Consider the following 7500-nt stretch of genomic DNA (forward strand, 5'->3'; position numbering starts at 1 on the left):
GGAGGGTGTCGCTTCCAGAAGGCCCACCCGCCTTGGATCACCACCCGGTTAAGAAAAATGAAAAAAGTCCCTCTATTTGATGGAAGTCAGCAACAAAAAGCTGGATTTTTTCTAAGTGTCAAGGAGGGTGTCGCTTCCAGAAGGCCCACCCGCCTTGGATCACCACCCGGTTAAGAAAAATGAAAAAAGTCCCTCTAGTTAATGGAAGTCAGCAACAAAAAGCTGGATTTTTTCTAAGTGTCAAGGAGGGTGTCGCTTCCAGAAGGCCCACCCGCCTTGGATCACCACCCGGTTAAGAAAAAAGAAAAAAGTCCCTCTAGTTAATGGAAGTCAGCAACAAAAAGCTGGAATTTTTCTAAGTGTCAAGGAGGGTGTCGCTTCCAGAAGGCCCACCTGCCTTGGATCGACACCCGGTTAAGAAACATGGAAAAAGTCCCTCTATTTGACGGAAGTCAGCAAGAAAAAGCTGGATTTTTTCCAAGTGTCAAGGAGGGTGTCGCTTCCAGAAGGCCCACCTGCCTTGGATCGACACCCGGTTAAGAAACATGGAAAAAGTCCCTCTATTTGACGGAAGTCAGCAACAAAAAGCTGGATTTTTTCTAAGTGTCAAGGAGGGTGTCGCTTCCAGAAGGCCCACCTGCCTTGGATCGACACCCGGTTAAGAAACATGGAAAAAGTCCCTCTATTTGACGGAAGTCAGCAAGAAAAAGCTGGATTTTTTCTAAGTGTCAAGGAGGGTGTCGCTTCCAGAAGGCCCACCTGCCTTGGATCGACACCCGGTTAAGAAACATGGAAAAAGTCCCTCTATTTGACGGAAGTCAGCAACAAAAAGCTGGATTTTTTCTAAGTGTCAAGGAGAGGGTCAATTCCAGAAGGCCCACCTGCCTTGGATCGACACCCGGTTAAGAAACATGGAAAAAGTCCCTCTATTTAATGGAAGTCAGCACAAAAAGCTGAAAATATGACAGAGTGTCAAGGAGGGTGTCGCTTCCAGAAGGCCCGCCCGCCTTGGATCGACACCCGGTTAAGAAACATGGAAAAAGTCCCTCTATTTGACGGAAGTCAGCAAGAAAAAGCTGGATTTTTTCTAAGTGTCAAGGAGGGTGTCGCTTCCAGAAGGCCCGCCTGCCTTGGATCGACACCCGGTTAAGAAACATGGAAAAAGTCCCTCTATTTAATGGAAGTCAGCAACAAAAAGCTGGATTTTTTCTAAGTGTAAAAGTTGGGATTTTTTCTAAGTGTCAACTTTTGGCGTACCAACCCTTCCAAAATAAAGTCGGGATTTTTTCTAAGTGTCAACTTTTGGTGTACCAACCCTTCCAAAATAAAGTCGGGATTTTTTCTAAGTGTCAACTTTTGGTGTACCAACACTTCCAAAATAAAGTGGGGATTTTTTCTAAGTGTCAACTTATATAGTCGGGATTTTTTCTAAGTGTCAACTTATATAGTCGGGATTTTTTCTAAGTGTCAACTTATATAGTCGGGATTTTTTCTAAGTGTCAACTTATAAAGTGGGGATTTTTTTCCAAGTGTCAACCTGTAAAGTGGGGATTTTTTTTCAAAGTGTCCACTTTTGGTTCACCATGCCTTCCAGAGTCAAAGAAGCCCCCGAGTGAGACCCAAAAAACCGGACCGAGTGATGTCATTTGGGGTCCTATTTTCAGTCATTTTGTGGGATTTCGGTGACGCCGAGGAGGGAAGCAGGTGTCAAGGGACAGGGGGGTGCCTGTCCCTTTAAGAAGGCCGGCTTGCCGTGGATCTACACCCGGGTAGGGAATTCAAAACAGGTCCCTCTATTTGCTGGAAGTCAGCACAAAAAAGCTGGAAATATGACAGGGGAAAAAAAAAAAGAAGAAGCTGCAATGATGGCAGAGTGTCCATGTGCCTGTCCCTTTAAGAAGGCCGGCTTGCCGTGGATCTACACCCGGGTAGGGAATTCAAAACAGGTCCCTCTATTTGCTGGAAGTCAGCACAAAAAAGCTGAAAATATGACAGGGGAAAAAAAAAAAGAAGAAGCTGCAATGATGGCAGAGTGTCCATGTGCCTGTCCCTTTAAGAAGGCCGGCTTGCCGTGGATCTCCACCCGGGTGGGGAATTCCAAATAGGTCCCTCTATTTGCTGGAAGTGCCCCCCCAAAAAGCTGTCCATTTCCCCAAGTTTTTAAGGAGGGAAAAGCCACTTTAAGCCTAAAAAGGAAAGCGGGGATTTGGAGCCCTCCGGTGGACTTCCGCCGCCGCTGCACCCTTAGAAGAAAAAGCTGCACTTATGGCAGAGTGTCCATGTGCCTGTGCCTTTAGGAAGGCCGGCTTGCCGTGGTTCTGCACCAGGGTAGGGAATTCAAAATAGGTCCCTCTATCTGCTGGAAGTCAGCACAAAAAAAAGCTGGAAATATGACAGAGTGTCAACTTTTAGTGTAATAGACCTGCGAAAGTCAAAGTCGGGATTTTTTCTAAGTGTCCACTTTTGGTGTACCAACCTTTCCAAAATAAAGTGGGGATTTTTTCTAAGTGTCCACTTTTGGTGTACCAACCTTTCCAAAATAAAGTGGGGATTTTTTCTAAGTGTCAACTTATAAAGTCGGGATTTTTTCTAAGTGTCAACTTATAAAGTGGGGATTTTTTCCAAGTGTCAACTTATAAAGTCGGGATTTTTTCCAAGTGTCAACTTATAAAGTGGGGATTTTTTCCAAGTGTCAACTTATATAGTCGGGATTTTTTTTCAAAGTGTCAACTTGTAAAGTGGGGATTTTTTCCAAGTGTCTACTTTTGGTTCACCATGCCTTCCAGAGTCAAAGAAGCCCCCGAGTGAGACCCAAAGAACCGGACCGAGTGATGTCATTTGGGGTCCTATTTTCAGTCATTTTGTGGGATTTCGGTGACGCCGAGGAGGGAAGCAGGTGTCAAGGGACAGGGGGGTGCCTGTCCCTTTAAGAAGGCCGGCTTGCCGTGGATCTACACCCGGGTAGGGAATTCAAAACAGGTCCCTCTATTTGCTGGAAGTCAGCACGAAAAAAAGCTGGAAATATGACAGAGTGCCCCAAAAAAAAAAAGAAGCTGCAATGATGGCAGAGTGTCCATGTTGCTGTCCCTTTAGGAAGGCCGGCTCGCCGTGGATCTCCACCCGGGTGGGGAATTCCAAATAGGTCCCTCCATTTGCTGGAAGTGCCCCCCCAAAAAGCTGTCCATTTCCCCAAGTTTTTAAGGGAAACAAAAACCAGGGTTGGGGTTGGATGCATCACACTGTAAGTCTCGGCTGCAGCCAGAAGCAAGTATTAAAAAGATAGACATCAACCATCATTTAAAAAGGGGAAAACAAATCCATTCATCAATAAATCATATCCAAATTTAAAAAAAGAGGCAGCTCAAAAGAGAGGGTGTGTGTCCAGCAGAAAATAGGCATGATAAACAAAGAGGGCTGGGGTTTGGAGGAGGGCAAAATGTCCCGCAGCCGGCCGCCCGAGTTCCGGGATGCCCAGCACGTCCATAACGCACCCCGCAAAGTCAAACTGGAAGTGGAGGGGAAAAAAGCTGGGAAAGAAGTTAAATGTCCTCAAAGTGTTCCAAAATCAGTCCCACAAGTCCCGCAGCTGGCCACCCGAGTCCAGGGAAGCCCGGCACCTCCGTAACAAGGCCCGCAAAGTCACACTGCAAGTGGGGGAGAAAAGCTGGCAGAGTAGCCAAAAGTCCTCAAAGTGTTCAAAAATCAGTCCCCCACCAGCCCCGCAGCTGGCCACCCGAGTCCAGGGACGCCCGGCACAGCCGTAACGCACCCCGCAAAGTCAAACTGCAAGTGGGGGAGAAAAGCTGGGGGAAAATCCAAAAGTCCTCAACGTTTTCAAAATCCGCACCCGGGACTGAGTCCAGCAAGTCCCCCCGGTCCCAAAAATGCCATTTTTTTCAAAAAATACCCAAAAAATGCGGGGGCCGGATTTCGGAACCGGCGTACCGCTTTCGGCCCGCGTGCCCTAGATTGGAGACCGATGTCAAAAATGGACGCCGGTCGGGTATTTTTTTCCTTGGGGTCTATAGAGAGTAAATCCGGAGGAAAATTGGCCTTACGAGCAAAGGGAGGGATTTTAGGGGGCATAACGTCCAGCCGCGTGCCTCCCGGGTCCCGGGGAAGAGAAAGTCCAGAAAACTCATAAAATCATGCCCAGCATGGAGATCCACAAGTCCCGCCGCAGGCCCGAGGCTTCCCGGGTCCCGGGAATGACCAAAAGACACCCAGGAGTGGACCATCGAAAGTGGGAGGGAAATGGAGGGAAAGTCGGGAAAAAGGTCCAAAATGGGTTGAAAATCATATGATCCCACCCAGGGTAGAGTTCCACAAGTCCCGCAGCGAGCTGCACGAGCCGCAGGAACACCGGGAATGACCAAAAGGCACCCAGAAGCGAACCAGCGAAAGTGGGGGAAAAATGGAGGAAAAGGAGGAGAAAGTACCAAATTGTTTAAAAATCCTACCCAGGATGGAGTTCCACAAGTCCCGCAGCGAGCTGCACGAGCCGCAGGAACACCGGGAATGACCAAAAGGCACCCAGAAGTGAACCAGCGAAAGTGGGGGAAAAATGGAGGAAAAGGAGGAAAAAGTACCAAATTGTTTAAAAATCCTACCCAGGATGGAGTTCCACGAGTCCCGCAGCGAGCTGCACGAGCCGCAGGAACACCGGGAATGACCAAAAGGCACCCAGAAGTGAACCATCAAAAGTGGGGGACAATTTGAGAAAAAGTTGGAAAAAGGTCCGAAATTGATTAAAAATCCTACCCAGGATGGAGTTCCAGAAGCCCCGCAGCGAGCTGCGCGAGCCGCAGGAACACCGGGAATGACCAAAAGGCACCCAGAAGTGAACCATCAAAAGTGGGGGACAATTTGAGAAAAAGTTGGAAAAAGGTCCGAAATTGATTAAAAATCCTACCCAGGATGGAGTTCCAGAAGCCCCGCAGCGAGCTGCACGAGCCGCAGGAACACCGGGAATGACCAAAAGGCACCCAGAAGTGAACCATCAAAAGTGGGGGACAATTTGAGAAAAAGTTGGAAAAAGGTCCGAAATTGATTAAAAATCCTACCCAGGATGGAGTTCCAGAAGTCCCGCAGCGAGCTGCACGAGCCGCAGGAACACCGGGAATGACCAAAAGGCACCCAGAAGTGAACCATCAAAAGTGGGGGACAATTTGAGAAAAAGTTGGAAAAAGGTCCGAAATTGATTAAAAATCCTACCCAGGATGGAGTTCCAGAAGCCCCGCAGCGAGCTGCACGAGCCGCAGGAACACCGGGAATGACCAAAAGGCACCCAGAAGTGAACCATCAAAAGTGGGGGACAATTTGAGAAAAAGTTGGAAAAAGGTCCGAAATTGATTAAAAATCCTACCCAGGATGGAGTTCCAGAAGTCCCGCAGCGAGCTGCACGAGCCGCAGGAACACCGGGAATGACCAAAAGGCACCCAGAAGTGAACCATCAAAAGTGGGGGACAATTTGAGAAAAAGTTGGAAAAAGGTCCGAAATTGATTAAAAATCCTACCCAGGATGGAGTTCCAGAAGTCCCGCAGCGAGCTGCACGAGCCGCGGGAACACCGGGAATGACCAAAAGGCACCCAGAAGTGAACCAGCGAAAGTGGGGGACAATTTGAGAAAAAGTTGGAAAAAGGTCCGAAATTGTTTAAAAATCCTACCCAGGATGGAGTTCCAGAAGTCCCGCAGCGAGCTGCACGAGCCGCAGGAACACCGGGAATGACCAAAAGGCACCCAGAAGTGAACCAGCGAAAGTGGGGGACAATTTGAGAAAAAGTTGGAAAAAGGTCCGAAATTGATTAAAAATCCTACCCAGGATGGAGTTCCAGAAGCCCCGCAGCGAGCTGCGCGAGCCGCAGGAACACCGGGAATGACCAAAAGGCACCCAGAAGTGAACCATCAAAAGTGGGGGACAATTTGAGAAAAAGTTGGAAAAAGGTCCGAAATTGTTTAAAAATCCTACCCAGGATGGAGTTCCAGAAGCCCCGCAGCGAGCTGCGCGAGCTCCGGGACCCCCGGGAATGACCAAAAGATACCCAGGAGTGAACCAGCGAAAGTGGGGGACAATTTGAGGAAAAAGTTGGAAAAAGGTCCGAAATTGTTTAAAAATCCTACCCAGGATGGAGTTCCAGAAGTCCCGCAGCGAGCTGCACGAGCCGCAGGAACACCGGGAATGACCAAAAGGCACCCAGAAGTGAACCAGCGAAAGTGGGGGACAATTTGAGAAAAAGTTGGAAAAAGGTCCGAAATTGATTAAAAATCCTACCCAGGATGGAGTTCCAGAAGCCCCGCAGCGAGCTGCGCGAGCCGCAGGAACACCGGGAATGACCAAAAGGCACCCAGAAGTGAACCATCAAAAGTGGGGGACAATTTGAGAAAAAGTTGGAAAAAGGTCCGAAATTGTTTAAAAATCCTACCCAGGATGGAGTTCCAGAAGCCCCGCAGCGAGCTGCGCGAGCTCCGGGACCCCCGGGAATGACCAAAAGATACCCAGGAGTGAACCAGCGAAAGTGGGGGACAATTTGAGAAAAAGTTGGAAAAAGGTCCGAAATTGTTTAAAAATCCTACCCAGGATGGAGTTCCAGAAGTCCCGCAGCGAGCTGCGCGAGCTCCGGGGCCCCCGGGAATGACCAAAAGATACCCAGGAGTGAACCAGCCCAAGTGGGGGACAAATGGAAGAAAAGCCGGGCCAAGTCCAAAAAAGTTGGATTTTTTGCCAAAGTGTCAACATGCGTGATTTTGTCAGAGTGTCCACTTTTGGGATTTTTTCTAAGTCCAACAACGAGAGAGGCCTGGCCTCCAGCCTGTCTAGCCTCTTCCATGAGACACTTAGAAAAAATCCCGTGCAAAAAAAGTGGATTTTTTCTAAGTCCAACAACGAGAGAGGCCTAAGTTCCAGCCTCCTTAGCCTCTTTCTTCCGTGGAGCAAAAGTTGGATTTTTTGCCTAAGTGTCAACATGCGTGATTTTGTCAGAGTGTCCACTTTTGGGATTTTTTCTAAGTCCAACAACGAGAGAGGCCTGGCCTCCAGCCTGTTTAGCCTCTTCCATGTGACACTTAGAAAAAATCCCGTGCAAAAAAAGTGGATTTTTTCTAAGTCCAACAACGAGAGAGGCCTAACTTCCAGCCTCCTTAGCCTCTTTCGTTCACATACTTAGAAAAAAATCCCAGCGCCAAGCCCAATGCATTTCAATGGGATTTATTTTTCGAGCCGGATTTTTTCTAAGTCCAACAACGAGAGAGGCTTGAGTTCTAGCCTACTTTAAGCCTCTTTCGATTTTCCCTGTTTTTACCAGGTCTACCAAAACACCCCCATCACGTTAGTAGGTGCGCCAGGCTTAGACAGGCCGAATTGGCAGGAAATGTGTCCGAGTCAAAGTGAGCTATTTTGGGACTCAAAAGTTGGATTTTCCCCCTCTTTTCGATGGTTCTTTTTTCGAATGGTTCTTCCAGGCTCTGAGGACAGGGGCTCACGCGGACATGCGTGGCCGCCT

The sequence above is a fragment of the Nerophis ophidion genome, unplaced genomic scaffold, assembly GCF_033978795.1.
Source record: "Nerophis ophidion isolate RoL-2023_Sa unplaced genomic scaffold, RoL_Noph_v1.0 HiC_scaffold_408, whole genome shotgun sequence".
In the NCBI taxonomy this organism is placed as follows: domain Eukaryota; kingdom Metazoa; phylum Chordata; class Actinopteri; order Syngnathiformes; family Syngnathidae; genus Nerophis; species Nerophis ophidion.